This window comes from Oreochromis aureus, linkage group 15 (genome assembly GCF_013358895.1).
Source record: "Oreochromis aureus strain Israel breed Guangdong linkage group 15, ZZ_aureus, whole genome shotgun sequence".
Classification (NCBI taxonomy): Eukaryota; Metazoa; Chordata; class Actinopteri; order Cichliformes; family Cichlidae; genus Oreochromis; species Oreochromis aureus.
In genome coordinates, this window is record NC_052956.1 from 6,539,902 (window position 1) to 6,547,735 (window position 7,834).

Consider the following 7,834-nt stretch of genomic DNA (forward strand, 5'->3'; position numbering starts at 1 on the left):
TGTGTAATGATTGTGTAATTGCAGCGCTCATTTTCAAAGCTATCTGCTGTTCTTTCCTGTGAATACACAGCTAGGTTTACAGCAGGTTTACAAAACTGAGGAAGAAAGGAGAAGGACGGGAAGCTGAGACAAAGCAGATGAGGGATGAAAAAAGAAGAAAACTCAAGGGCAGGGAGGTTGAGGTGAGAGGAAACAGTGGAGAGCGAGATCAGACGAAGAGACAATCACTGTCAGTATTTCAGCCATTATTCATGTAATAGCTGAAATACTGACATACCACCCCCCCACTCCTCCCCTGACTTCCACTTAATCCCCCATATCGCACTTTTCAACTTCTCTTCCTCATCTTCTTCACCACTTCTCCAGTCTGCTCACGCCAGCTTTATTTAAACACAGTTGCAAATCTGTGAAAACCTGAAATTAATCTCGGTCTCAGTGTTCATCTCTCTCTCTCCCTCTATGTCTCTCTCTCTCTCTCATTTCTGTTTGGTTTCCTAGCAACCCAGGAAGCTGAAGGTAATTATACAAAAGATATTGATCTCTACTTTGTGGTCCCTCTCTACCCCCCTCCTATTTTTCCCATCTCTCCCATTAATTTCAGTTCAATCCCTACTTTTAATTTCCTCTGAATCACGGGCGGTGCTGTAACTGCCGACTCGGTTGTATTCTTCTCTTTTGTTTTGGTTATGCAAAGTGGCATTATTATGTGTCTGACAGTCCAGGACTCTCAGAAATCTGGACCGATGAACTCAGTCATCGTTGGATTGTTGAGCCAAAGGCATGTGGTGTATGCTTATTACCATGACAACATGACAGGAAAAGTAATACAGTGTTTTAAAAAAACAAAACACATTTCACAATCTATTTACAGTGAGCCAATTGTAATCTAAAACAGTTTCCCACTGTAAAAAAAAAAAAGTACATTTGAGCTACAACAGTTTAATTCTACTGTTTGGATTCAGGTTATAATGTTATTCAGGCAGTTATATTCCAGTCTCCATAAATAGTTTGATGCAGATTTGTTTGCACATCCATGATATGAATTTCTGGTTCCACCACATCCCAAAGGTGCTCTATTGGATTGAGATCCAATTACCAGGGAGGCCATTTGAGTGCAGTAAACTCATTCTCATGTTAAAGAAACCATTGTTGGATAATTTCAGATTTGCGACATGATGTGTTATCCTGCTGGAGGCAGCCATCAGAAGATGTGTCCGCTGTGGTCATAAAAGGATGGACGTGGTCAGCAATACTAACCAAGTAGGCTTAGGGCAGTGCAGTAGGGCCCAAAGGGTGCCAAGAAAATATCCTCAACCACCACCAGCCTGAACTTCGTGCTTTTATGTTGTTTAAACCAAATTCTGACACTTACCACCCAAATGTCACTGAAAGAATAATGACTCATCAAACCAGACAATGTTTTTCCAGTTTTCTATTGTGATTCTTCTGACATCTGACATAAACAAGTCATTTTCACCCAGAGAGCTGCTGCTCATTGGATATTGTCTCTTTGTGAGGCCATCCTCTGTAAACCCTCCAGACGGTTGTGTTGGAAATCCCAGCAAATACTCACCAGTCCATCTGGCACCAACAATGCCACATCAAATAAATCACCGTTCTTCCCCATTCTTATGTTCAGTTTAAATTCTAGCAGGTCACCATGACCATGTCTGCGTGCGTAAATGCATTGAATTGCTGGTATGTGATTGGCTGATTAGATATTGACATTAACAAGCAGTTGTGGTATCTAATAAAGCAGTCAGTGACTTACACACACACTACTGATGTAGTTTGGTTTGTTATCTTTCTTTAATTATAACGATAAATTAGCCTTCTTACAGTTGTCTTGTTTTTTACATCACACAGCTGCATGACTCCTGTCATAGTTGAGATTGGGGAAAAACAAAACAAAACAGGGAGATGGTGAAAGCCGGTCACGGGTCATTAATCGCTACAGGACTCGTGGTCATGTTGGCCTGTCGCTAGCTAAATCATAACACTGCATCAGCCACACAAAAACTGTTTTTGAACATTTACATTCCCATTAGTATATTGCATTCAAAATGTAAAGTAGTTTGCAGTAAATAGCATTTTCCTCGCAACCAAAAGGACATTATTTTACAAGTGCTCTTTATTTTTATAGCTAAAGTAGGTGTTCAGTAGCCATCTTAAAATGCCATTGTGCTTTTAAAAGTTACACCAAGAGCTCAGAAAGAAATGTAGCTGTTTGAGAAGTGATAAATGACCAACCTCAGACGGGTGATTTACAGTCTAATTTCCCTGCTGAGCACGTTAATAACCTTCTAATTGAGGGTGTCTGCAAGTAATACTTAACAGTGTGTGTATTAAATCTGCTCTGGAGGATGTCAGTTGTTTCTTTGTTTGCTATCACTGGTCTCTTTTTTTTTTTCATTTTCATGTACCTGCAGCACACCCTGGTGGGTGTGTGTGTGTGTGGGGGGGGGTGCATAGGCTTGCCACATGCAGTCACACCTTTGTCATGAACAAATACTGCTTGCACATTCAGCTGTGTGGACCTTGACTTCTTTGTATATCCTGTCTGTTTTTGCTGCGCACACACACACACACACACACACACACACACACACACACACACACACACACACACACACACACACACACACACACACACACACACACACACACACACACACACACACACAGAGTTTTGTTCTCTCAGGGCTTAATTTATGTTGATCCCATCTGTCAGGAAAAGCTGACATGACACACCAGCTATTTATACACGCCTCTGTCTTCATGTGTGTTCCATGCATGTGTGTGTGCTGCTGCCGCTGATGGTATCCCATTGTGTTCCTCACCTCGGACCGGATCACCACGGTGACTGTACCATTCACACACTCTTTTCTCCCACCTTTCATCTCCATCCTTCGGCTGACTCGCTGGCTTTTATTTCTCCATGTTTTCCTTCTGTTTGCGCCTCTTAGTCGCCCATAACGCCGCACAAATTCCCCATTCAAGTGTATCACAGTGGATTGAGTTTTCACTCAGCTTTTAATGAACAAACATTCTTTCATTGTTTGGATAAAACAGCAGGAACGTGCTGCAAAGATAGGCACACTGTGTTCAGCCCAAGGTTACCATTTTATGACTCTCATACCTCAGTGCGAGTTAGACTGCACTATTTTGTGCAAAGAAGGTCGGGAAACATTCTGATGAAGTCTTGGAGACAAAATAGCAAGTGACCTTTGACCTCAAACAACATGTCATTCAACAAAAAACACATAGATTACATATAAAATGTGGACATCAGTGACATCACCCATTGGTGACTGGGCGGGGGTGAGGGGAGGGGCAGCACAGGGACACTGGGCACTCAGGTAGACCTGCAGTAAAACATATCCTTCTTGATTCATGGTTTATTTCAAACTAAATGGAGCCATAATTTACAAAACGAACATGTGTTTTATTTAGGAACTTGAAACTAGCAGCTATGACCGTAAACACATCTGGAAAGCATTTACTGGGGTAACAAATCAAGTGAACAGCAGGCTCATTTTACCATGAACACTGAGGAGTCGCCTCCTGCTGGCCTTCAGAAATAATGCAGGTTTAAGACACTTCACAAGTGTCTCACTCAGCGCAAACTCAAACCTTCTTGAAGTTATACCTTTAAATACTTTATTTTAGTGTTCACAGATACACTGTTGTAATGATTGATTGGTTGTTTGAGTTATTGCTGCTTTCCTATCAGCTGGAGTCTGGCAACTTTCCTCTGCTGCTCACTGGTTAGTTTTTGGATTATTATCCATAAATCATAGAAATGGTTGTGTGGGAAATCCCAGTAGATCAGAAGCTTCTGAAATACTCACACCAGCTGAGCAACAGCAATGTTGCATTCAAAGTTTACTTAAATCACCTTTCTTCCCTATTCTGAATTTCAGCAAGTTGCCTTGATCATGTCTACATGCCTAAATGCATTGACATTCTGCCATGTGACTGGCTGATTGCAAAACCAATTGGAACAGTTGGGACACTGAAATGCAAGTGAAAACAGAATATAATATTAGTTATATTAAGTCATATTAAAAACAAACAGTGGGAGGAGCATTATTTAACTACGTAGGGCAACTGGAAACAGGTCAGTAACAGACTGGGTATAAAAAGAGCATCTTAGAGAGGCAGAGTTTCTGAGAAGTAAAGATGGGATGAAATTCACCAATCTTCAAAAAACTGTCTAAACTTTTTAAATTTTTCTCAAAATAAAATTGCAAAGAATAAATATCTTCAAAGATTTGGAGGATCTGGTGAAATCTCCGTGTGCAAAGGACAAGGGTTTTGATTTAAACTTTAGAGAGCCTCCAAAGTTTTTTGCAATTGGAGGCTATATATTTGCAGTTTGGGCTAACGAGCAGGTATATAATTCAAGTGCGCCATACAGATAAATATCAGACATTTTTCTTTGCTGTAACTTTGCATTTTCCTAATGTCTGGTACTTTAACTCTAATTTCACTTATGTAAAATTCGCCACTAGTGATTGCAGAACTTGAGGCTGTCTGCTTCTTGCCCTACTTTCTACAGGTAGGTCAAGCTGACAGACCTGCTTCATGCAAATTTGATAGAGCATCTCCATAACTCCCTCCTTGGCCCCTTGAATGAAGATTTTATTACCATGACAAAAGCCATGTGAGGCGTGGTTTAAATATAGCACTGATTAACAAAGCTGTTCAGCCATTTATCCCCTAATACGCTGAGCTCTTGTGCTGCCGAATCATTAGTTTGGTGTTTTGAAAACCATCAACGCAATTGCAAAGAAGGGGCACTCGAGCTGGCCCGCGTCCCTTCTGTTTTTCTCTTATTAATATGTAAAATTATTCAGCAGGGTCCTTCAAAATCTAATCACGCCATCTCTCCTGACGGGTCACCTGTGGCGTCAATAAGGCACGCGTCGTGAGCTTTTATGGAGCAATCAGATTGTACGCTCAGAAGACTGCGCGCACTCATGTGAAGAAACATTAGGGCATGAAAATAAAAATCTGGGTCTGAAACTATTTAAGGAAAATCTGGCCGGTGATGTCACTGCGCTGATGTCATCTGAGGCGTCATTCTGGGGCAAAAGGAGAATTTCAGGTCATCTTGTTTTGAAAAATTACAGAGATTTGACAGAAAAGTAAGACCGTTTTGCTTTAGTTTGTTAGTTAGCTGCCCAGTGTTGTTGTTGTTGTTGTTTTTTAAATATCTACTTATTGAATCGTCTTTCATTTCAGTGTTGATTAACGATAAGAACCTCTGCAGAAGCTTTTAGCTGACGCAGTACTCATAACCCAGAAGAGATTAAACAACTCTTTGTTTGCCACAGTTCATTTAGAGCAGGAGAAATTCAGTAGCGGAGGGAGTTATGAAAGGTTTTTAGCCTTGCCAGAGAAATAAAATAGTGAATAGAGCGACATCTGCTGGCCACAGAGATACATCACAGCCAGAAATAATATCTTATTTACACAGGGTTAAAAGAAAGTTTCTAAAACATAACAATGACAATAATAATCCTGAAGTAATCTAATCTGACTGTTTTTTGCTGTGTGCATTTAGTTTTACTCTTTGTGGTTCTTTTTTCTTTTCTTTTCCTTTTTAAAATTTCCTGTGGCTTCATCAACCAGAAACCACATCACACTTTGATGCTTCGCTTTTACTGGAGGCAATGCAGTGTGTATTAACCCAGTGAATGCAGGATTTCATTCTTTTAGATCAAACTTTGGATTGCACAGTAAAAGCAAACAAAAACAAGCTGAAAAATAACTTTCATTTTATTTTTTTATTTTTTTATTTTGCATTTTCAGTATATGTTTTGCTCTACAATAGCTTATACACAGACAAAGAAAAGAAAATCAATCTGAAGATTTGATGGTTTGAAAATAGATTCATACACCAAGAGATCTGCTTGGTTATACTGTTATTAAAATGTTCATTGCACACTCGGTTATTCTGATCCTTCGTGCCCAGGGGTGGTGGCATTCTTCAGTTGGATGGATTCAATGATCTTCTTTACCCACTGCGTGGTTGGATCAGCACAGACTTGTCTACCAACCACCGTCTTTAAGCTAAAACAGAGACAAAAATTAATTATACTGACAACTTGTATATTTTTAAATATATCTGTAAGCATACTAGATATATACTAGTCTTCTTATTTTGAACGCTGGAGTCACTTACAGCACGCCTTCCATTGCACACCGCTTGTCTGTGTATTCAATGCTCGCCACTTTTTTGGCCGGCAGACGTTTTCAGGAACTGAAAGCAGCATTTGTCTGGACCGAAGGTGTCTGAAAACATTATAGAGATATAAAGAACTATTAAAAGAAATCCAAGTGGAAAATTACGTCACTATATCACCGTAAAATTGTCTTTTACAGTTGGCTGTTTTGTGTCTGTGAACTTTTCAAAATAAATTACAGGACTTTGACTGTTGCAGTAATGTTGTGTTAAAAGGCCTCAGTTCATTTTGTCCATATTTTGATGAATAATGATGTCTTTCATTTTAGCTTTTGCTCATCTAAGACTTCTTTTTTAAATCATCCTCCTTTTTTGGCCTTTCAGCAAACACGATCACGCTTAATTAAAAAGTTCAAATGACCAAATTTTGACTTTTGAAAGACAGAAAAAGAGGAGCAATTTGCCCTTTCCGAGAAAAATAAGTAGCATGCAGTCAGCTTACTGTCAGACGTAACGAGAGACGACAAAAGAACGATGCAGGCCATCAGAATGACGGGGTTCTTCATCATCATCTTCTTCGTTGTTGTTGTCCTGCTTGTTTCTGTTTGTCTCTTCGGCCTGCTTGCTCGCCTGCACAGCTGGGTGTCTGTCTTCTTTCACACAGCTCCTCTCCCTTTTATTAAGCTGATATCATATGCATGTGTGCGCGTGTGCACATACGTGCATGCGTCTCTGTGCAGAACATGTACAAGGTAGCAGAACAAGTTCCATTACAAAAATATATGAGCTGCAACTCCCCAACATGCAAACAAAGTGTGGTTCTGTGGTCAGCAGGGGAAAGAAGAATCGGGGGCGGAGGGCAAATGATGCTGCGGTTGAAACCCGTTTCTCTGAAATTGAAAACACATCTTCTCTACCTGAGTCACCTAATGTTGCTGTATGTGTGAGCGTATCTGTACTTGAGCATATGCATAATTGTGCATTCTGCAGATGCATTGTGGTTTTAAGCTTGTCTCATTGTTACAAGATAAGATAATATGTGATAAGATAAGATGAGTTAAGATAAAATAAGATAAAATTACACATATTTGGGTATAAATGTGTCAGAAAAAATGTCTTAAATAAGCTGTTTCCCAGCCTGATCAAATTTATAGTGTATTTTTTAAGAGTGGCTCTCTTTCAAACTAAAAAAAAATCAGGTTTTGCAACCACAACCTGTCTGCCGGCGGCTTTGTAGCTTTTCTGACCGTAGTTACATCTATTAGAAAGCCATTTTCTGGCTTATTCACAGCATTTATGACTAAACTGATGCTAATGCAAACTTTTGCTTTGAAATCCAAACACCGGCAGCACTTTATAATAATGCCACACTATTGAGCATCACTACAGTATTAGTAAGTGGTTAATTCATCATTTATAAAGCATTACTCCACTTTAGCATGCGATTTATAAATATAGATATATTATTATGACTATGATTATGACTAAGATTGTGATTATTACTAACAGTGATGTAGTAATAGTGATAGCTGTACATGGTGTAACCCTTACAAATGGATAAACATATCTGTATTCATAACTGGCGCACTAAGGAGAAGTAATTAAGCACTTACTAACACATTACTAATATCTTACTAATACTTA

General features: G+C 39.4%; 1 long non-coding RNA gene across 1 annotated transcript; it reads right to left on the reverse strand.

Moving 5' to 3' along the window:
- Positions 1 to 5,773: 5,773 nt before the first annotated feature.
- LOC116332284 lies at positions 5,774 to 6,859 on the reverse strand. The gene is made up of 3 exons (XR_005608519.1): positions 6,693 to 6,859; positions 6,191 to 6,300; positions 5,774 to 6,078 (listed from the first exon to the last, which is right to left on the reverse strand). It is a non-coding gene; the product is annotated as an uncharacterized LOC116332284 (long non-coding RNA).
- Between the last annotated feature and the right edge of the window lie 975 nt (positions 6,860 to 7,834).